The 23,723-nt window shown below is 34.4% G+C and overlaps 1 protein-coding gene and 1 long non-coding RNA gene across 6 annotated transcripts in view; both read right to left on the bottom strand.

Annotated features, from left to right (window-relative positions):
• Sbf2 (SET binding factor 2) overlaps positions 1-23,723 on the bottom strand; it is a 426,980-nt gene that overhangs the window by 286,237 nt on the left and 117,020 nt on the right. The gene's annotated exons all lie outside the window — the stretch shown is intronic.
• LOC144254696 (uncharacterized) lies at positions 19,509-22,405 on the bottom strand. Its single transcript, XR_013343564.1, has 2 exons — positions 22,363-22,405; positions 19,509-19,605 (listed from the first exon to the last, which is right to left on the bottom strand). It is a non-coding gene; the product is annotated as an uncharacterized LOC144254696 (long non-coding RNA).

Here is a 23,723-nt window from a genome sequence, read left to right as displayed (position 1 = left end):
CTTTGGGTATATACCAAGGAGTGAGATAGCTAGGTCAAATGGTGGTTCCATTCCAAGTTTTCCAAGGATTCTCCATACTGCTATCCATATTGGCTGCACCAATTTGCAGTCCCACCAGCAATGTATGAGTGTGCCTTTTTCCCCACATCCTTGCCAACACTTATTGTTATTTGTATTCTTAATAGTTGCCATTCTGACTGGAGTGAGATGAAATTTAGAGTGGTTTTGATTTGCATTTCTCTAATTGCCAGAGATGTTGAATTGCTGACTTTTAACTCCCCACGCCCCACCCTGGTACCAGGGATTGAACCCAGGGGCACTCTACCACTGAGTTATATTCCTAGACTTTTTAACTGGGAGACAGTGTCTCACTAAATTGTCAAGTCTAGCCTCAAACTTCTGATCTTCCTGCCTCAGTCACCTGAGTGAGTGGGATTACAGATATGTACTACCATGCCCAATTTCAGTAGATTTTTTTGTAATGAAATATTTATATTCCTTTCTTATTTCCATCTTTGTATATTCTATATTTTCTTTACTCAAGATATTTTTCTTTCAGATTTTTTAAATTTGTGCATTGCAATTATGCATGATAGTGGGATTCATTTATGGCATATTTGCACATGCACATACATATCAGTCTCTTACTCTAGTACCTTCACTTTTCTTCCCCACATCCCTCCCCAGATTGGCTTGGTCTATTCTACTTCTACTCTCCTTTCTATGGTTATTGTTATTTTAATTAGTATTATAATTTTACCTATGTGTGTATACGCATGCATAAATTCATTGTGGTAAAAATACATTGGACCTAGCACAATTTGGTTAGACTTAATTCCCTAGTACTTCCCAATGCCCTTCCCTCCTCCCTCCCTCTGGGTCCCCTTCTTATACCCTATTGGTCTCCCTTCTATTTTCCTGAGATCTCCCCTTTTTCCACTCCTCCCCCACCTCACTCACACATATTATAGAAAACTTTTGACTTTGACTTTCTGTTTGGCTTATTTCACTTAGCATTAGATTTTCTAGTTCCATCCATTCACTGGAAAAATGCATTCTTCTTTATGGATGAGCAAAATTCCATTGTGTATATGTGCCATATTTTCTTTAAAATTCATTTTGCATTTAGACCACATTTTTTAACCCAATCATCTGTTGATGGACACCTAGGCTAGTTCCATGACTTGGCTGTTATGAACTGCACTTCTATAAATACTGATATGCATATATAACTACAGTATGTTAATTTTAGATCTTCTGGATAAATACCAAGGAGTGGGATAGCTGGGACAGATGGTGGTTCTATTCTTACTCTTTTGAGGAATCTCCATACTGTTTTCCTAAGTGATTGTACTAATTTATAGTACTACTAATAATGTACCAATGTATCTTTTCTGCCACATTCTTGCCAGCAATTATTATTTGTATTCTTGATGACTGCCATTCTAACTGGAGTGAGAGCAGAATGTATTTTTGATTTGCATTTACCTGACTGCTAAGGATGTTGAACATCTTTCATGGTTTTGTTGATCATTTGTATTTCTTCTTTTAAGAAGTGTCTATTTGAATCTTTTGCACACTTATTGTTTGGGTTATTAATTTGCTGGTGTTGTTTTTGTGTTTCCTGGATATTAATCACATCAGAAGGGTAACTTGCAAAGATCTCCCATTATGTAGACTCTTTCTTCATGTTCTTCCTTTCTTTGCTGTGCAGAAGCTTTCTAATTTGATACCATCCCATGTATTACACTTGATTTTATTTCTTAAGCCTAATGAGTCTTAAGAACATCAGTGCCTATGCCAATATGTTGCAGTGTCACTCCTATATTTTCTTCTAGTAGTTTCAATATTTCTGTTATAATTCCTAGGTCTTTGATACATTTTGAGTTGATTTTTGTACATGGGAAGAGACAGGTATCTGGTTTCAGTCTTTTACATATGAATATCCAGTTTTCCCAGCACTATTTGTTAAAATGATAATCTTTTCTCCGACATATGTTCTTGGCACCTATTGTCAAGGATGAGATGACTGTATGTAGATTTCTTTCTGTGTCTTCTAATCTGTTCAATTTGTCTTTTAATCCATTTTTATGCCAATATCATGCTAATTTTTGTTGTTTTTTTTACTAGCTCAGTAGTATAATTTGAGAAGAGGTAATTCCTCCAGCCTCACTCTCACTGCTGGTTTGACTTTGGTGAATTCTGGAACTGTTTTTTCTAGTTTGTGAAAAATGTCACTGATATTTTGATGGGGAATGCATTGAATCTATAGGTTGTTTTCATAATATGGCCATTTTGGCAATATTAAGTCTGCATATTCATGAACATGGAGATCTTTCCACCTTTTAAGGTCTTGTTCAATTTCTTTTTTCAGTGTTCTGTTGTTTTCATTGTAGAGGTCTTACCCTTTCTTAGATTTATTCCCAAAGATTTTTTGCTTATTTGTATGTTAGCTTTTTGAGGCTCTTATGAATGAAATAGTTTTCTTGACTTCTTTCTCAGGAGATCCATTACTGGAATATAGGAAAACTATTGATTTTCTGTGTTGATCTAACATCCTACAACTGGTGATTTTTTTTTATTAGCTCTAGAAGTCTTCTGATGGAGTTTCTTGGGTCTTTTAAGTATAGAAGCATGTCATCCACAGTTTGATTTATTCTTTTACTATTTATATCCCTTTAATTTCTTACTATTGCCTGATTGCTTTGGCTAGAGTTTCAAGACTTATATTAAATAGGATTGATGAGAGTAGATATCCCTGTTTTCTTCCTGATTTTAGAGAAAATGCTTCCAGTTTTTCTCCATTCAGTCTGAAGTTGTTTGTCTTTATGATGTTGTGGTAAGTCCCTTCTATATGCAGTTTCTTCGGGGGTTTTAACATGAATGGTAGCTGCACTTTGTCAAAGGCTTTTTCTGTATCTATTGAGAAGATCATGTGGTTTTTACTTGATTCCATTTATGCAACAATGACATTTACTGATTTTGTATATTAAACAAATTCCTGTGATGAATCCAACTTGATTGTGGTGTACAATTTCTTAAATGTGTTTTTGTTGTTGTTGCTTTATTTTGATTTGTTTTTTAGTTGTAGATGGACAAACTATCTTTATTATTATTTATTTTTATATGGTGCTGAGGATCGAACCCAGTGCCTCACACATGCTAGGCAAATGCTCTAGCATGGAGCTACAACCCCAGCCCTCTTAAGTGTGTTTTTAAATGTGATCTGTTAATGTCTTAATAAGATTTATGTGGAACTTCCCCTCTAACTGTTCCCACATGGGGCCTGGTTCTTGATTTGGGGGTTTTCTCTCCCCTGTTTTATGTGTTAAAGTATGTTGAAGCTTCATCCGCAAATTTAGTTTGTTCCGCAAGGAAAAACTGTCACTTAGCTGAGTTGTGAGTGTAGCTCAGTAGCAAAGCCTCTACTTTGTGAACTAATATGTGTCCTAGTCACATATTAGCTCCTCTCAGAAAGAGGAGAAACAAGCAACAACAACAACAACAACAAAAAAAAAATAACAGTAATCACCAACATACAGCATTAAAATAAATGCCCAGAGGCTACAATGACATCTACAACACTAATTGCTTCAAAAAGAGAAATGGCAAAGTCACCAATTAACAACAGCAGCAACAATAAATAGCCATGAACTAGATACAGCCTTAATGTAAACAGCAGGTATCAACTACACAATCCACAGTACTGTAACTACAACACCATGGATAGTAGGGGCAGGTATTATCGAAACTAACTCATTCTAAAAGATAAAAAAAACTACAGTTCCTTAAATGAAAAGAAACTGGCATAGGAATGCTAAGGAAAGTTTCAAATATGAAGAGAGGGAAAGCAAAAGAGGTAGAAAGTGACAGATATAAAAAGGTGAAGAAAAAATAAGGAGAAAAAGGAAGAGAAAACAAGAGAGTTTGGCTATTAGAAGAGGAAGGAAAGAGGGAAAGAATAATAAGAGAAATAAAAACAAAAGAGAAACAAAACACATTAAAAAACCCTAACCCACCAAATTAAAAACCAGATAAAATAATGGGTAAGCTGGGCATGGCACATGCCTGTAATCCCAGCAGCTGGGGAGACTGAGGCAGGGGTATCTCAAGTTCAAAGCCAGCCTCAGCAACTTCGCAAGTTCCTTAGCAACTCAGTTAGATCCTGTCTCTAAATAAAACACAAAAAGGGCTGAGGATGTGGCTCAGTAGTTGAGTGCACTTGGTAGTAGTAGTAGTAATAGTAATAATAATAATAGGTTGAAAAAGTTAAGGGGATGACTCAAAATGGGATAGGGAGGAAGAGCATGAGAAGAAGACTACCACTAAATAGGGAAGAGAGGTGGCAGGGAAAAAGAGGGAAAAGGGGAGTTGCATTGAAGATGGAAGGAGAACTTCATTGTTACACAGAAGACATATATGATGTTGTGACAAGAAAAAGAAAAAAAAGTGTGTCACATTAGATTGGATAGAGAGAAAGGATGGGAGAGGAGGGGAGGAGTAGGGAGGATAGGAAGGGCAGCAGAATAGAATAGACAATATGATTGATGTATGTACATTCCATGTATATATTATATGTCAAAATACATTCTGCTGTCATGTATGACTTAAAAAATAAATTAATTAATTAAAGAAAAAATGTGTGTGTACATATATGTGTATGTATGTGTGTGTGTCCATGAACCAATCAGTACACCAAGAAAACACACACACACAGGAAAAAGGGAAAGGGAGCTTAAAATTAGTGAAAAATGAAAGAACTGTCTCTGCTGAGGTGGTCAAAACTACTGAAAAGGATGAATGTTCAATGCCTATAACATAGTGCCCTTCTTTCCACTTCTTCTTGGGCTATGTTCATCTTGGAGCAAGGGCTAGGGGTTGTTAAAACCTATCCTCTTTGTGTTGCTTACCAAGCAGCCACCTAGAGTGGCCTGGAATGGAAGCTAGTTATAAAGCTCTCAGCTTCCCATCTCACCAATGTAAAGTAGGACATAATAGGACGTACTGACAATTGGAGTTTTATCCAGATGGATTAGACTGATATAGCCAAGAGCCAAATTGATGCAGAGTTCTAAATGGGAAACTCCAGAAGCTGATATTTAGCTCTGATTGTCCTTTTGAACTTTGTGGAGTAGTACCTACTCCAGAGAGGTTAGATCCACATTTCCTATTACCAAGCAGATACTAATCTCTGCTGCAGATCCGGATCTCAGGAACCTCCCAAGAATTCTGCTTGTAGGGAAGGGCAAGTAACCCTCTACAGGTATCACGTACTCCACTGCTTATGAACATGATCTTCCCAGGATTAAACCCCGAGTGAAAATGTGCCCACCTGTCCAACTTCTGGACTCTCCCTAGCTGGTCCCACGAGCCACCAGGGAAAGTGAGCCTCACTCCCCTCCATATTTCCAGCCTGAATTACCCTGGGCACAAACCTCTCTGTGCTCATTTCAGTTGTACTGCCAGTCACCCTCTAGACCCTATGGCAGGCACTTGCTGGGACAGTCTGGGAATGCTTGTTATAATCTCCTAGGCTCCCCTAGCCAAAAAAACAAACAAAAAAAAATGCTGCATGTCCACTTCAAGATATCTTCTTAGAAGTGCTTTTTTAAATTTTTCCTTGTTTTTTGGTAAAATACCTCTGGGGATTTAACCCAGAGATATTTTACCAATGAAGTATGTCCCCAGCCTCTTCTATTTTTTTTATTTTGAGATAGGGTCTCACTTAATTGCTTAGGGCCTTGCAAAATTCCTGAGGCTGGCCTTGAACTTATAATCCTTCTGCCTCAGTTTCCTGAGTTACTGGGATTTGAAGAGTGAGCCACCAAATCTGGCCTAAGAAGTGTTTTGACTAGCTTTGCTTCTGCAGCCTGGTCTAAAATATGGACACAATAAGGACACCCACCTGGAATGGTCCAGAGGATAAAGGAGCCAGCCAAAGGATTTTTTAATATTTTATTATTTTGGTACCAGGAATTAAACCCAGGGGTACTTAAACACTGAGTCACAAACTCACTCCTTTTCATTTTTTATTTGAGACAGGGTCTCACTAAGTTGTTTAGGGCCTGCCTACATTGCTGAAGCTGGCTTTGAACTTGTAATCCCCCTGCCTGACTCTCCTGAGCTACTAGGAGTACAGGTATGCATCACTGTGCCCAGCTAGAATCCTTTAAAAAAAAATGATACATTGGTGCTTCAATCTGGTCTGTCCAAACAAAACTCCAATTGGCGTACTTCATATTCTGTCCTACCTTACATAGTGAGAAGATGCTGAGAATCTACTGGAACACTGAAAATTCACCCCATAGAGATCCTGCTGTTGAGATTAAACACAGCAAAGAGAAAACCTTGCTCCTCACCCAAAGTAATCATGCTCAAATTTCAGTGATATTTTAGTACAAAGAATAGAAGAAACAAAAATCCCAAATTAATGACCAGGCCACAAGAAGGAATAAGTGAGTGAGTCCCTCAGGTCCCACTCATGAACATCCACTGGTACAACAAAAACAAAGAGAATTAACATCAAGACTGGGACATGACACCTATAAGGGGTCTCAATCTAGAACACTCCTGAAGCCCTTTAAAACATACAACAGTCATAGAGGGTGTACCCCATATACACTGTTGTATATAATACAACTGCAATATCAACAAGAAGAACTCCACTCTTTTGAGACCTACAGGGGAAATGGAATCCTCAACCTCTGACAAAATATACATTGTATCAAAATAAACTAATCATTTTCACAGAACAAGCAAGGAAATTATATTACAAAACCTACTTGGAAATATATTGAAAAACTCACAAGAATCTGATATCCCAAAACACTTTGCCAAGGCAAACTCTGCCCTAAAAAGGCCCATAAGTAAGAGTAGAAGAGAAATCTATCCCAAAAGATGCACAGATCCCAACACAGGAATATAAGAAATATGAAAAAACAAGGAAACATGATGCCTCCTAAAGCTTGGAATTCACCAGAAACTGACTCCAAAGATAATGAAGAAGATGAAATAATTCAAACGGATGATTATAAATATAAATCAATGAATTCCAAGAGAACACAGAAGAACAGCTAAATGAATTGAGGAAGTCAGTATGGGGTATGAATAAAAAATTCAGTACGGAGACAGAGATATTGAAAAAGAACCAAACAGAAATGTTAGAAAGCAATGTACAAGAAAATGTACAAGACCCAACTATACGTTGTTTGCAAGAGACTCACCTAACAGGCAAAGATAGCCATATAAACTGAAAGTGAAAGGACAGAAATTGATATACCACGCAAATGGAGGCTAAAAACAAGCAAAAGCACCTACTTCCAGATCCAAAAAAAGCAGATTTCAAGCTAAAATAAATCAGAGGGTAAAGAGAAGATGACTGCAGAGTGGTAAGGGGAAAAATCCAACAAGAAGACATAACAATAGTAAATATTTATGCTACAAATGTCAGTATAGCTAATCACATAAAACAGATGCTACTCAATTTTACAACTAAGATAGACCCCAATTCAATAATACTGGGTGATTCTTTCACCAATAGATAGGTCATACAGGCATTAACTCAGTACAGGCTCTTCAGACATAAAGATAAAAACCTAAGACAAATGAACTTAACAAACATCTATGGAATAATCTATCCAACAAGAACCAAATTCACTTTTTTTCTAAGCTTTATGGAATCTTTTTTTTTCCTAAGTTTATGGAATCTTCTTCAAAATAGACTATTTTAGGGGCAAAATGCACATCTTAACAAATATTTAAAAATTGATATAATTCCCTGAATCTTATCTGATCATAATGGAATGAAATTAGAAATTAACAACCTCCCCCCAAAAAAACAAAAACCTATTGACACTATATAAACACATGTAGATTGAATAGTACACTTTTAACTGATGAAAATGTGATAGAAGACATCCAGGGAGAAATTTAAAGTTTTTTAGAATCAAAGGAGAATTATGATACAACATAACAGAACCTCTGGGACACTGTGAAGGCAATTCTAAGAGGCAAGTTTATAACTATAAATGCCTGCATAAGAAAATCAGAAGATCCCAAATAAACAACCTAATGATGCATCTCAAATCCCTTGAAAATGAACAAATTAATTCCAAAACCAGAATAAGAAATGAAATTATAAAGATCAGAGCCAAAAACAATGTCATAGAGAATTTAAGTTACAAAGAATCAATGAAACCATAGAGTTGGTTTGTTGAAAAGATAAACAAGATTGACAAGTTCTTAGCCAAACTAAGCAAAAGAAAGAGAGGAGACCAAAATTAATAAAATTAGAGATGTAAAACAAACAAAGGAATCATCACAGACATCACAGAAATCCAGAGGGTCATTAGGAATGATTTTTAAAACTTATATTCCAATAAATTGAAAAAAATAGAAGAAATGAATACATTTCTAGATACTTAGGATGTGTGAAATATGAATTAAGAGAATACAGAAAACCTGAACAGACTAAAATCTATCAGTGAGATAGAAGCAGTTAAGAAAGCCTTCTAATCAAGAAAATCCCAGGGCAAGATGGATTCTTAGCTGAGTTCTACATTTAAAGAAGACCTAATGCCAAGACTCCTCAAAATACTCTTATGAAATAGAAAGGGGTGGAACACTTCCAAATTCATTCTATGAAGTCAGTACTACACTGATATCAAAACCAGATAAGGATACATTGAGGAAAGAAAACTAAAGACCAATATCCCTGATGAAATTACATGGAAAAATTCTTAATAAAATATTAGCAAATTGTTAACAACATATTAAGGATATTGTACTTGATGACCAAGTTGGTTTTATTTCTGGGTTGGAAGGATGGCTTAACATCCACAAATCAACAACATAACTGGCTACATAAATAGAAGGAAGGACAAAAATCACAAAGTCATCTCTATAGATGCAGAGAAAGCCATCAACAAAATTTAGTACCTGTTCAGGATTAAAAAAAAAACTGAAGAAACTATGAACAGAAGGAATTAACTTCAACATCATAAAGACTATACATGACAAACCCAAAGCAAACATCATATTGAATAGGGGAAAATTGAAAGCATTTCCTTTAAAATCTGGGATAAGACAAGGATGGACATATTAAGAAATATGTAAGTGATAAGAAATCTCATCACTCCTATTTAATATGGAACTAGAAATTCTAGCCAGAGCAATAAGGCAAAAGAAGGAAATAAAAGGGATAAAAATAGGAAAAGAAGAAGTCAAATTATCACTGCTTGCAGATGAAATGATCCTATACTTAGAAAGATTCTAAAATCTCTACAAAAGTGCTCCTAGAATAAATGAATTCACCAAAGTAGGAGGTCACAAAATCAACATAGAAAAATCAACAGCTTTTCTATATACCAATAATAAATCTGGTGAGAATGAAATCAAGAAAGTACCCCATTCAAAATAGTCTCAGGCAAAGACTGTAGCTCAGGGGTAGAGTGCTCACCTCACACATGTGAGCGAGCACTGGGTTGGATCCTCAGCACCACATAAAAATAAATAAAGATACTGTGTCCATTTATAGCTAAAAAATATATTTAAAAAAACAAAACAAAAAAATAGCCTCAAAAAAATCATCAAAATAAATCTAACCAAGGAGATGAAAGTCCTCTGAAAACCATAGAACACTGGAGAAAGAAACTGATAAAGATAGAAGATATCAGAAAGACCGCCCATGTTCATGAATAGGCAGAATTAATACTGTCAAAATAGCCAAAATCAACCTAGAGATTCAATGCAATCATCATCAAAATACTAATAACATCCTTAAGAGAATCAGAAAAAAATGTCCTAAAATTCATTTGGAAGAATAAAAGACCTAAAATATCCAAAGGAATTCTAAGCTAAAAAAGCAATGCTGAAGGAATCACAATATCTGACTTCAAATTATACTAGAGACCTAGAGTAACAAAACCCACATGGTACTGGCATAAAAACAGACTTACAAAGGGGTTGGAGGGAAGGGAGGGGGAATGAGGTTATAAATGATGGTGGAATGTGATGATCATTATTATACAAAGTACATGTATAAAGACATAAATTGGTGTGAATATACTTTGTATACAACCAGAGATATGAAAATTGTGCTCTGTATGTGAAATAAGAATTGTAATGCATTCTGCTGTCACATATAAATAAAAAATAAGTCATAGTAAGATATTAACAATAATAATACAATAAAACAATTATAACATAAAAAAACAGACATATAGATCAACAGAACAAAGACACAAAGACAAACCCACACAGATACAGTTCTTGACAAAAGTGCCAAAAACACACATTAGAGAAAAGACAGCCTTTTAAACAAATGGTGCCAGGAAAACTACATCCTTATCTCAAAGTGGATCAAAGACTTAAGAAGTGGACAAGAAACAGTGAAACTGCTAGAAAAACATAGGGTCAATACTCCAACATACAGAGACACACAATGGCTTTCTTGGTAGAGGGCTTCCAAAGCTCAGAAAATAATGTCAAGAAATAATAAATGGATGGCATCAAATTAAAAAGTTTCTGCACAGCAAAGAAAACAATTGTAAATGTGAAGAGAAAACCTACAGAGTGGGTAAAAATTTTTGCTAGCTACTCTTCTGACAGAGGATTAATATATAAAGAACTCAAAAAACTTAATATAAAAAAATTAATAAATGGGACATAAACAGGCACTCTGCAAAAGAAAAAATACAAATGGCCAAAAAAAGTATGAAAAAATGTCCAAGATCTTTAACAATTAGGGGGATGCAAATCAAATCTACACTGAGATTTCACCTGATTCCAGTTAGAATGGCAGTTTATATCAAGAATAAAAACAATAATAAATAATGGAGAGAATGTGAGAAAAAAATGGAACATTTTTTACACTGTTTGGATTGTAAATTAGTACAACCACAATAGAAATCAGTATGAGATTCCTCAAAAGGCTATGAATGGAACCACTATATGACCCAGCTACACCACTCCCATGATTTACCCAAAATAAATAAAGTTAGCACACTATAGTGATACATACATACCCGTATGCAGTATAAGTCAAGAGCCAAACTATGGAACCAGCCTGGCTGTTCATCAATGGATGAATGGATAAAGAAAATGTGGTGTATATATACAAATGAGTTTTTTTAAAATTTATTCTAATTAGTTATACATGACAGTAGAATGCATTTTGACACATCATATATAAATGGAGTAAAACTTCTATTCTTCTGGTTGTACATGATGTAGAATCACACCAGTCATGTAGTCATACATGCACACAGAGTAATAACATCCAATTCATTCTACTATCCTTCCCACTCCCGTACTCCTTCCCTCCCTTCACACCCCTCTGCCTAATCCAAAGTAACTCTATTCTTCCCTAGCCTCCCCCAATACTGTGAATTAGCACTGGCATCACAAAGAAAACATTAGACCTTTGGTTCTTCGGGACTGGCTTATTTCATATTTTCCAGCTCCATCCATTTATTGGCAAATGCCATCATTTCACTCTTCTTTAAGGCTGAGTAATATACCCACAATGGAGTTTTATTCGGACATAAAAAGGAATATAATTATGTCATCTGCAGCAAAATGAGTTACAAGAGAACATTATGTTAATCAAATAAGAAAGTTTTCTTTCATATGTGGAAGCAAGAGAAGAAAAATAAAAAGAAAGGTGGAAGGGGATTTTGTGAAAATCAAAGGAAGATCTATAGAGTAAAGGAAAAGGGACCAAGTAAAGGAAAAGGGAAAAACTGGGGAATATCTTGGCTACATTGTATTGTTATACAGTATGCATGTACAACCATGTAACAACCACCGTTAAGTACGATCATAATGCACCAATAAAAATATGAGAAAAAATAAATGAACAAATAAAGATGGCTTCCCTCCTCAGGTCTCAATTTGCCAGCCAAGAAACATAGAGTACTTTTCAAATACCAGCTTGCCCTTCAATCTCTGGTTCTGTTAAGATTAGGCTGGCTCTCTGTTCCACAGGTTCTCCCAGGCCAATTTTTTTCACAATGTTTCTCTTTTTCTGCCTGTGCCACCCCTTCCCCTCTGCAGTGAACTAGCACCACCAGCAAAAACCAATACGGTTCCCATGTATTATTTCTTGTCCTGTGTTCAAAGTTCCCAAATTTCTGTGTCTCTATAATTCTTTTATTATTTGATATTGAATTTCAGTGAATGCCCTCTACTGCCCACCTAACTGAGAAGCAATAATTCCACCTCTCACTTGAATCCCAAGCCACAGAGCAAATGGAAAATATACCCTTGCTCTAGTGCATCATCTTTTCTTCTCCCTACATCTATTTTTCTATGGCTATTTTTTTCCTGGTTGCAATTACATTTAACATTCGAATGTTACTACACTCTAATTTGAATTTATACAAGCTGGATTTCAATAATACACAGACTCTACTCCTTATAACTCTTTCAATTAATTAATGTTAAAAAATTACATCTTTATACACTGTGTTCCCCAGAACATAAATTGTTTTGAATTTATTTTACTCTTAAGTTATGTCAAAAATAAAGTGTGGCCAGGCACAGTGACACACGCCTGTAATCCCAGGGGCTCAGGAGGCAGGGGCAGAAGGATTGAGAGTTCAAAGCCAGCTTCAGTCACAGCAAGGTGCTAAGCAACTCAGTGAGACCCTGTCTCTAAATAAAATACAAAATAGGGCTGGGGATGTGGCTCAGTGGTCGAGAGCCCAAGTTCAATCCCAGTACCCAAAACAACAAATAAATAAAGTGTGGAATTACAAACCAAAGTTGTAACACTAGTTTTTAGACAATTTTTTTAAATGTATTAATCTTTTAAATCAAACAGAAAATACAAAGTAGAGTTATAGACCGTTATAATACTACTAGCTTTTATAATTGCCCATGAGTTTACCTTTATTGGGATCATTATTGCTTCAAATTACTGTGTAGTGTCCTTTCATTTCAGTCTCAATGACTCCTTTCATCATTTCTTACAGGACAATCTAGAGGTAATTAACTCCCTCAACTTTTGTTTATATGGCAATATCTCAATTTCTCTCTCACTACTAAGGGGCAATTTTTCCATATACAGGATTCTTGGTTGAAAAGGGTTTTGTTTTTGGTGGTTTTTTTTTTCTATTTTAGCATTTTTTAATGTATCAACTTACTGCCTTCTGGCCTTACAAGTTTCTGATGAGAAAGCTGCTGGTAATGTTGCTGAGGATCCCTTCTATATGAGAAGTTACTTTTCTTTTGCTGCTTTCAAGGTTCTTTCTCTTTCTCTCTCAAAAGTGTGAATACATTTTTTGATGTAGGCCTTTTAAAATTCATCTTACTTGGAGTATGTTGAGCTTTTTGGATGTTTATAATTGGGTCTTTCATTAAATTTAGGAGGTTTTCCACCATTATTTCTCCACTCTTTTTCTTTCTCTTCTCCTTCTGAAATTCCCACAATGCATATGTTGGTCCACTTGATGATGTTCCACAGATCCATTAGGCTTAATTCACTTTGCTTCAATCATTTTCTATTAATTGGTTTCAATAATTTCCATTTTCCTTATCTTTAAGTTCACTAGTCATATCTTCTGCCTGCTCAAATCGGTGTTTGAATTCCTCTATTGAATTTTTCATTTTAGTTACTATACTTTTCAACTCCAGAATTTCTTTTTGGTTTCCTTTTCCTCTTCATTGACATTTCCACTTTATTCACTCATTATTTTTGTGACTTTTCCCACATTTTCCTTTAATTATTTGAATATCTATAATAGAGCTGTTTCAATATTTTTGTGTAGCAGATCTGCCATTAGGTCTTTCTCAGTGGCAGTTTCTGTTGATTTTCCCCCCTTTGAATGGGCCATACTTTCGCATGGCCTTGTATACCTTGTGATTTAATTTTTCTTGAAAACTGAACATATGAATCCAATAGTATGGTAATTATAGAAATCAGTGCCTCTACTTTTCCACAGAATTTGCAGGTTTTTAAAATTTTTTTTGATATCTGATTGTTGTAGGCTACCTCTGGGACAAGGATCAGTCTGAGGCATAATCTAAAGTCTTCTTACATCTTTTCTAAGTGTGTGTCTTTCCCAGGACATGGGTGGTCAACTTCTAATATTTTCCATAGGTGCAGTTGCTTCTGAATGTTGTAGTTCATAATGTTTGGCTCCCAAAAGGGAAAAAAGAGAAAAATTAAAGGGAGGGTAGACAAGAATGCCAGTCCTTTTAAATCCTTAGAACTCATTTCAGTTAAAAGGGTAGTGATTTGCAACAATGGCAGGAAGCCTTACAACAATGGCAAGAAAAGAAATAAAAGATATCCAGACTAGAAAGGACTACATGATCATCTAGGTCAGAAGTGAGCACACTTTTTTCCTTAAATGTGCAGATGGCTGCAGGTTGCAGTCTCTGTCACAATTACACTACTCTGCAATCCACAGGCAATACAATTAGAAATGAATATATGTTTCAATAAAACTTAACAAAAACAGGTAGCTAATATATAACTATGGTTTAAGGATATCTGGCCTGGTATGAAAATATCATACCAGAGCTAATCAAAATAATGAGTTTTTTGAATGGGTAGGATAAGTCAATACAGAAAAATCAAATGCGTTTCCATATACATGCTATTTACATTAGTATCAAAGCAAAATACTTATAATCTGACAATGAAAATATAAACTGATCTTAGTTTTACAAGGCTGCTGAGACAAATTACCACAAACTTGGTGGCTTACAACAATAGAAATTTGTTCTGGCACAGTTCTAAAGAAATCCAAACCAGGGCTGGGGATGTGGCTCAAGCGGTAGCGCGCTCGCCTGGCATGCGTGCGGCCCGGGTTCGATCCTCAGCACCACATACCAACAAAGGTGTTGTGTCCGCCGAGAAACTAAAATAAATACATAAAATTCTCTCTCTCTCTCTCTCTCCCTCCCTCTCCTCTCTCAAAAAAAATAAAAATAAAAACAAAATAAAAACAAGAAATCCAAACCAAGTTGTTGGCAGGACGGATTTATTCTGAAGGCTCTTAGGGACAACCCATTCTATGCTTCTCACATATCTTTTGTTGGCTGCCATAAAAGTTGGCATTGTTTGGCTTGTAAATACATCATTCCAATCCCTACCCCTATCGCATCATCTCCTCTTTGTGTTGTCTGTCCTTCTCTTCCAAGGATTCTTGTCATTGAATTTAGGGACAGCCCTAATCCAGGATGATTGCATCTTGAGAACCTTAAATAATTACATGTGCAAAGATCCTTTTTTCAAAATAAGGTCACAATCATAGGTTAAAGATAGATATATCTTGTTGGGGATGGGGAGTGGGTCACCGTTCAACCTCCATCTACAGTGACAGAAAGTATCAGTGTGTTGTCTGAAGATTGGGAGGGATTAGAAGAGAGGCAAGAGAAAGGGCTTTGAGAAAACTTTTGAGGTATGATATGTACACTGTCTTGATTACAGTAATGGCTTTATAGATATAAACATTAGAAGTTATCAAAGTATACACTTTCCAATAAGAACTCCACCATTTCCATATCTGAGTTTCAAAATACAACCATAAAATGATAGTGACTTAAGTAAGCATTCTAAACTCAAAACAAAACTGCAAGAATGGGTTTTCAAATGAATGGAATTAGCCATGACATTTAAAGATATAGAAAGGCAACTGTGGAACCAGACATAGTAGTTCACCAAGAACTATCCTACTGGCCACAATGTGAAATTACAGAAGGAATGTGCTGATTTGATGAGAGGTGCAAAGGGGAAAAAGAAAACAAACAAACAAACAAAAAAACATCCAAGTGAAAGAACCTGTTTGCATGTCCAAGACTTTGAGAATCACTATAGGAAAAATACCTTACAGTGACAGTTTTAAGATACAGGATCATTTCCAGATGAGAACCCAGAAACAACTCATTGCCTTGCACAGTCCTTCTGAGACTGTTAAGCAGATCACTCCCATCAATACTGAGCCAGGAGTGGAGACTGAAGTCACCACTGTAGATGCCTAAGTCAACTATTGTAATAAATTGACTATCAATTGTTTTTAAAAAATGAGAATTGAGAAAGAAAAGTAGAACCATCTGAACTGTAAATTTAATAAATGGCAGAGCCTAAGGAAGAAAGAATTCTGTTACCCAAAAGGGGAAAAAAAGTAATAAAACAGCTTAATGTCAGCTCCCCGAACATTGCCTTTTACAGGGACTCTCAATAAATACTGGTGGAGTCAGTCAATGAATCAATGAAGCATTAACTCACAGTTCACTGTGTTAAATATCAAGTGGTATTTATAGACCTAGAGTAGTTTGGTTGCTGTGTGGAACAAAGTAAGGAGCGACAGAACTTCAAAGAGGTTGTAAAAGCAAGTAACTTTTTAAAGTGAATGTACGTATGTGAACAAATCAGACTTAATGCTAGCATATACACGGTCAAGTAAATTAATGTTTCCACCTTAATTCTCATTTACCAAGAATAAAATTTTATCTGGTAATGACTAAAGAGGGAGGAAAGATCAGAAGAAGAAATAAAGAGAAAAGAAGTAGGAACCCTTGAATGTTGGCACCTTCCAAGACTCTTATAATACCTAAGATTTAGTAATATACCAGAAAATCTGCTGAAACACAAAAATTCTTGCCATATTGTTTAGAAATCACTAAATGAGACACACATGCAAAATGCACTTTACTGTTTCACAGAAAGTTCAAAGTTAAAAATGAAAAGCAAATAGATGCATATTTATCTATAAATAAAATTGTATACTGTTACATAGAAAATATATTACACATTAAAACCAAAAAAGAAATTTCTGAAAAAGATCAAACATCCTTGTAAATTAGGGTAATTTATTAAGCAACACCCATTTGTTCCAATGTGTGACATTAACTCACATGATCACCAGCTTGATTTGGCAGTCTCAATGCATAAGACAAATAATTCATAAAAGTTTGACAACATTATTTTTAGTTCACATGCTTCCTGGATTGTATCCATAAATGTTTCTACTTTATGCTACTCCAGGGACTCCATTCAGACACAAATACATTTGTTAACATTGTGAGGCTGAGAGAGGCAATCAGTGAATACAACATTATATTCTGAGAATATAAACTTACAGAAACATTTGAGCAGACATTTAGAATACAATAATTTTTAAAAATGACTTGTTGCTTCTAACTGGAGTCACCAAAATGTGACAACATAATTCAGACTATACAATACTATGTACAAAATACATTCGGATAATGGTTATGGTGTTACCCATCATGGCCTGATGAGTTTAGCAATTTAATTGATCTCTCTTTTGTAAATCAATATTAGAGAATGGTCACTTAAAATATCTTGTCAAATGTAAACAGTGTTTACACATACCTTGATAATATTATGCAGTACAAAACATTTTTATTTTTAATGAGGGAAATATATCTAAAATTAGAACCTAACACAAACATCTGAATCAATTGTTTCCCCAACTACTTCCAAACAAAATATTTCAAATTCCACACAAGATTCTGCAAACCCTTGAGTACAAGCTCTAATCTTAACACTGAATTTGGATCATCTCCATGGAGGAAATCCATGAACCAGATGTGAATTTATTCTTCCAGATGTATTTTTTAAATATGAGAAAAAATAAAGCATTTATTTACTGCCTTTATTTGAGACCACTTAAAAATACACTAAATAGAAATAGCAAATAGGAAATCCTACAAATCTTGAGTCTTCCACTACTCTAGAATAAAGTAATTTGTTGAATTATTACAAAGTGAATTAAACTACATATATAGTTGCTACATTACCAATGGACATTAAAATAAATGGTAAATGACAATCAATTTAACATTTATACTCTACCATTTTTCTTAGTGTTCATTAGCCATACTGTTTACAACATATAAATACTTTTATCTTCATACTATTAAAGAAAAATATACCTTTAGTTATAACTAAAATATCATGACTTCAAGATCTAAAATACATTTCTATACACAAAAAAATATGGATCTATAATGATCATAGCAAATTTAATAAAATTACTAATACATCTAACTGCATGGTCCCAAAAGTTTTAAATAATTTAAAAATGCCAATGACACATGTCCAAAAGTAGGCATTTAATATCACAGAAATCAACCTCCATCATATTAAAAACTCAAAAAGCAAAAATGGTTCTTGTAGCACAAAACATTTCATTTGTCTCACCACAGATCTTTCAAATGCTTAACAGCTCCTATTTAAATATAAAGAAAGTCAAATCAGAAAACTGGATCAACTTGTTGAGATGTTTACTTTTCTCCAGGAAAAAAAAATGTGCACACATATCATTATATCGATTGTAAGTAGGTGTAACTTCAATACTCATTTTTTATAACTTCTTATTAACTAAGAATAGTGAGTCTTTCATTACTGCAAATTAAAGTGTAAATATAGATACATACATTAAACTTATTTATTTGTTGCTTGTTTGTTAATTGATTGATTGGTGGTACAAGGAGAGAGTGTGGTGGTACTGGGAGAGAACCCAAGAGTGCTTTACCACTGAGTCTCATCTCCAGCCCTTTTTATTTCTTTATTTTGTGATAGGGTCTCCGAAAGTTGCCAAGGCTAGCTTCAAACTTGCAATTTCCTGCCTCATCCTCCTGGGAAGCTGGGATTAAAGGCATGCACCACTAGCTATAGATGCATTTTTATTCATTTTGTTTGGAACTTCACATGTATCCTCAATGTGAGAGCTCATGTGTTTTTCTTTAATTATGGAAAATTTATATCCTTTATCTTCTTTCAGATATTTTCCCTATTCTCTGTATCTAAAACTCCTTATAAGACATAAACTGGACCCTGATATTTTGTCTTCCCATGTTTTCAACATCTTTTACATGTTTTTCTTTTTATGTCTTTGTGCAGTTTATCTATAATCATGTTAAACAAATTTGCTTTATAGTCTTCTCAAGGTTTTTTTCTATTATCTCTAGCTTTTGTGTTTATTTATTTATTTACTTGTTGTATCTGCTCATCCCCTTGTATGATGGTTTTTTCTATGGTTTATAATGTCTACAATCTTCAGCAAAGATGGTTTTATTCCATGGGAACCTTTTATGTTGAAGCTATTAAAACACACAGGAAGGTATGTATGTACATTTCTTTCTGTCAAGCTCAAGAGATTTCACTGGTCCTAGACCAGGATGATGGGAGAGGGTCATCTGTATGCTCATGTGTATGAACTATTTAAATATACATAAATCTGTTTATTTTATACTATTTCTAATTATAATATAAATTATTTCATCAATGTTAAGGAAATTAGTTGCTTCAGTAAACAAGCAAATATAACAGTATTTTAGATGTTTTTCTCTGAACAATATAGTCAAATCATACCAGAGATATACATACACATATATGAATGTATATATGTATTAGCAGTTATAATTTTTTCTATAAATTATCTTTTTAATAATGGACAGCTATATATTGCTGTGTGTTTTAAGTTGTTATAGTCTGTTCTGTGTTACTATAATAAATACCAAAGACTGAATAATTTATAATAAATGAATTTATTTCTTAAAGTTAGAGATGAAGAAGACCAAGATCAAGGTGCCAGATTCTGGTAAAGGCTTTTTTACTGCATCATCCTATGTAAGGAAGACAAGAGAGACAGGGTGAGAAGGAAAAAAAAGCAAGCTGGGGTTGGGGGGGGCACAAGGGGGGGCACTTCCATCATAATGAATAAACTCCCTCAATAATGGCATTACTCCACCCATGAGGTTCATGAGGGTGATGCCCCCACAACTCAAACACCTCCCATTAGGCCCCACATCTCAACAACTTATCACTGAGGATCAAGTTTGTAACACATGAACTTTGGAGTACATATTCAAATCACAGCAGAAGTAATAATGATATTAAATATATTTGGGAAATAAGAGGGTCTTTCACTAGTTCCTCAAAACCAACCTGGAAAGAAAGGTTAACTCAACCTCCATTTTAGACATAATGACCTGAGATACAGACCTACTGGGTCACATGCATATAAGGAAAACACTACCTTTATACTAACTGTTTATTAGTACACATGTTTGCTTTTCTCTTATTAGTAACTTTTCTTCTTTGCTGTTATTATTGTTTCCTACTAAGTAAGGGTATTAAATGAGGCAACTCTGTCTACCTATTTTACTGCTTTAGTTATTAGTATATAATACTGAGACTCCTAATCTACTAGACACATAATACTGCTAAAGGCATTATTTTAAAAAAAAAAACCTCAATCCTCACTTCTTTTTTTTTTAAATTCTCACTATCTTTCACTTGTTAATGTTTATATAATCAAGGCAGATCTTCTAATTTATGTAAAAAAAAAACTTGGTGATAATATAGAAAGATTATAACAATACCATAATACAATTGTGCACATAAAATATCTGTTCATCTAAATGTTACTTTGGTTAAAGTATTTACATTTACAATGCCAATTGTGAATAAATTTCAACTCATTTAATCCCTAGTTATCAAATTTTTTAAAAGATTACATATACAATTATGTTGCTCTAAAACAAAGTAAGAATATAAGTATAAAGTTAATTGTCACATACAGTTAAGGCAATTAAATACAGTCAAAAATGTGTAATCTTTAATTCTGATTGCTGAATTACAATGCCAGGAGAAGGTTTATGCATCAAGAATAACTCAAGATAGGAGTTATTGTTAGGCTCAGAAGCAGAGCACTTGCCTAACACATGTGAGGCACTGGGTTTGATCCTCAGCACTACATAAAAACAAATAAATAAAATAAAGGTATTGTGTCCATCTATTTAAAAAACAACAACAACAACAACAACACCTCAAGATAGTCTCTTCTAAACTTTCCCAACAAAGTACTGATTAACTTTCTAAAACACTGCTTTTGTCATGTTACTTCCTTATTCAAGAATCTATAATAATGATTATTGCCCCCCTTCAAATATAAACTCCTACACAAGTTTTAAGGCCCTGTATTATCAAGTTTCATAAATTTATATAGTTTTAATTCCCATTCCCTGGCCCCCCAACTCTCCCCCACTGAGCTCTGTGGTTCAGTTAGATCAGTCTCTTTAAGCAAGACCCTATCTTTCTGATAACCCTGCTTTGGTCCCTTCACTTCCCAAGTCTCTTCCTAATGAAAAAAATCCTAAACACCCTTTTAGCCCAATTCAAGTTTTAATCTACTTCAGTTTAAGTTTCTAAGTTACCAACAGCAATATTTCTTTCTTTCTAAATTATTTTTTCTAACAGATCTTAAAGTCTTGAGAATATGAAAAACATTATCCATCTCTTCCCCACTAAGAAGAAAATTTCTATTAAATTGATAAGGCCTTTAGGGACTGGTGGTGTAGCTCAGTGGTACAATGTATGTAAACAAGCGCAGGAGGCCCTGGGTTTAATCTCCTGTACAAGGAAGGGCGGAAAGAAACAGCAACTTTGAAAAAGAAGAGTAAATCTCAGGAAAATTCCCAGATCAAAGAGTTAAATCATTCAAAATAGTCAAAGATCCAGTTTAGTGATTTTTACCCTCACAATATAATATTAACAAAAGATGAAGCAAAACAAAAGGTGTATTATCAAACCCCATGGTACTACTTGTTCTTCAGTTTAACATAGAAATTAAAATCACAAATAGGGCACAGTATAAAGTTCTGTTTCTTGCATTTTAACCGACTGACATTTTGCTTTCCCAATCAGACTGAAGTTTATAAACTTTGAAATGAAGTTCTGATACAAATTATCGTGATTATTGGGAGGTACACAGTAAGGAAGGATTAGTTATGGACTTGCTTAGACAAAGAAAGATGTACTTGGACTTGGTAAAACAGCCTTAAGAAGGCTCTCTTGGGTGCTATTTACACATTTCTTTTCTGATTATATCCATGCAATGTGATTCCATTTGGGATTTCAAGTAAAACTGGAATGCTGTATTCCCTAAAGAATGAAGAGTGTTTAGTTTAAAAAGAAAAAAGAAAAAAAAAGGAATGTGATACTTCTGGTCAAAAGTTCTCCTTCTGGAATTCATGATAAATGAAAAGAATTTTGGCAGTTTCTATAATGTCATTCTGCATCTCACAAGCAACGTGCAATTCCTCATGTCACTATAACTTGGCTGTTCACTAAAACAAACTGATCTTATTGCAAAACAACTTAAAGAAATAAACAAAGCCTCCTTTGGTTCCTGACTTGATTCATTATTAGAATTCACCTTTCTTTGCACCTCTCTCACAATCCCTAACATTGAATGCCAAATGCTGGTCTCACTGAAAGACACAACATTAGACAATTTAAACATAAGCAAATTGAATTCAACTATCATTAGTCATAACTGTGACTCTATTTCTATTTGTACATTTTAAAGTAAGACTTACGTCCTTCCCGGAAGTTCTCTTTGCATTCCAGATTACAATAGGGACTGAAGTACAACAAAGAAAAACCGCAAAAAGCCAAGTGTCAGGCAAAACAAAACTTAGAGGTATACACACACAAAGGTAAGGCTGAGTTGAACTCTCCTTCAACAAGATATTAATCTTTATTTTTAAAAAACCTTTATATAAATACTTTGTTTTAGCTTAATGATACTTAGTCCTGGCTTAGTATCAAACCTTAAAATATGATAATCAGAAAGTGTATACTTCTGACATATGTTAAGGAGAAAGTATTCACAAAGAACTTTTTTCAAATCTGTAATAAGCATACCACATATCTTGTCTTTCTAGTATCACAGATGATAAAGTAAAATAAAAGAAATGTTACCATCAATTTTCCATCTCCTATTCTAGAAGAAAAACTAAAAAAATCTGTTCTCCCTCAAATCAGAAATAATTGAACAAGTTAAAATTTAGTACTAAAATTTCCCTAGAGATATTTTTTAAAAAACTAATAATTTTCTTTATTTTTTGTAAATATTTATTTTTTAGTGGTAGTTGGACACAATACCTTTATTTTATTTATTTATTTATTTTTATGTGGTGCTGAGGATCGAACCCAGGGCCCCGCTTGTGCGAGGTTAGTGCTGTACTGAGCCACAACCCCAGCCCCTAAAAACTAATAATTTTAAAAGAATACTACAAAATCATAAAATTTTTAGACAGTTGAACAACTTCTATGCCTAAATTAACCAGAGTTAGTTTAATGAATGACTGTTGTCTTTATTTCTCCAGCTAATTACCTGCTGGAACACACAAAAATAAGTAAATAAAAATAAAAAGAGTATCTTCCTCTGTTAAAGTCACATCTGCAGGAAAAAGGCTACTAAAAAAAGAACAGCCTGCTCTTCCAAGTTCATATCCTGCCAGTAGATATTTTGCAATACTCAGAGCGGAACAATGCCCATATATTTAAGGTGGAAATTCTAGACCCAGAGATAAAAATAGTAGCTGAATTCTTAATTAATATATTTTACTGAATACCTCTTCATCTAAGTTTCTGATATGTACCATATTTTCTAAAACTTTATGTAAGAAAAATTATCTCAGTACTCTCCTCCCCTCTTTTGCAGATGTTTACCATTTATGATTACCATGTATAAACTACACATTGAGCATCCCTAATTCAAAAATGTAAAAATTAAAATACATTTCACAGCATAAAGGATTTCACGTTTTTGGATTAGGGATGCTCAACCAGTAAAATCTAGGCAAATATCAAAATTTAAAAACCTCTGAAATGTGAAATTATTCCAGTCACAAGCACTTGGGAAATGGATACTCAACCTGTATAAAGAACAAAC

Source organism: Urocitellus parryii, chromosome 4, assembly GCF_045843805.1.
Source record: "Urocitellus parryii isolate mUroPar1 chromosome 4, mUroPar1.hap1, whole genome shotgun sequence".
NCBI classification, from domain to species: Eukaryota; Metazoa; Chordata; class Mammalia; order Rodentia; family Sciuridae; genus Urocitellus; species Urocitellus parryii.
This window is presented reverse-complemented; position numbering and strand designations above follow the sequence as displayed.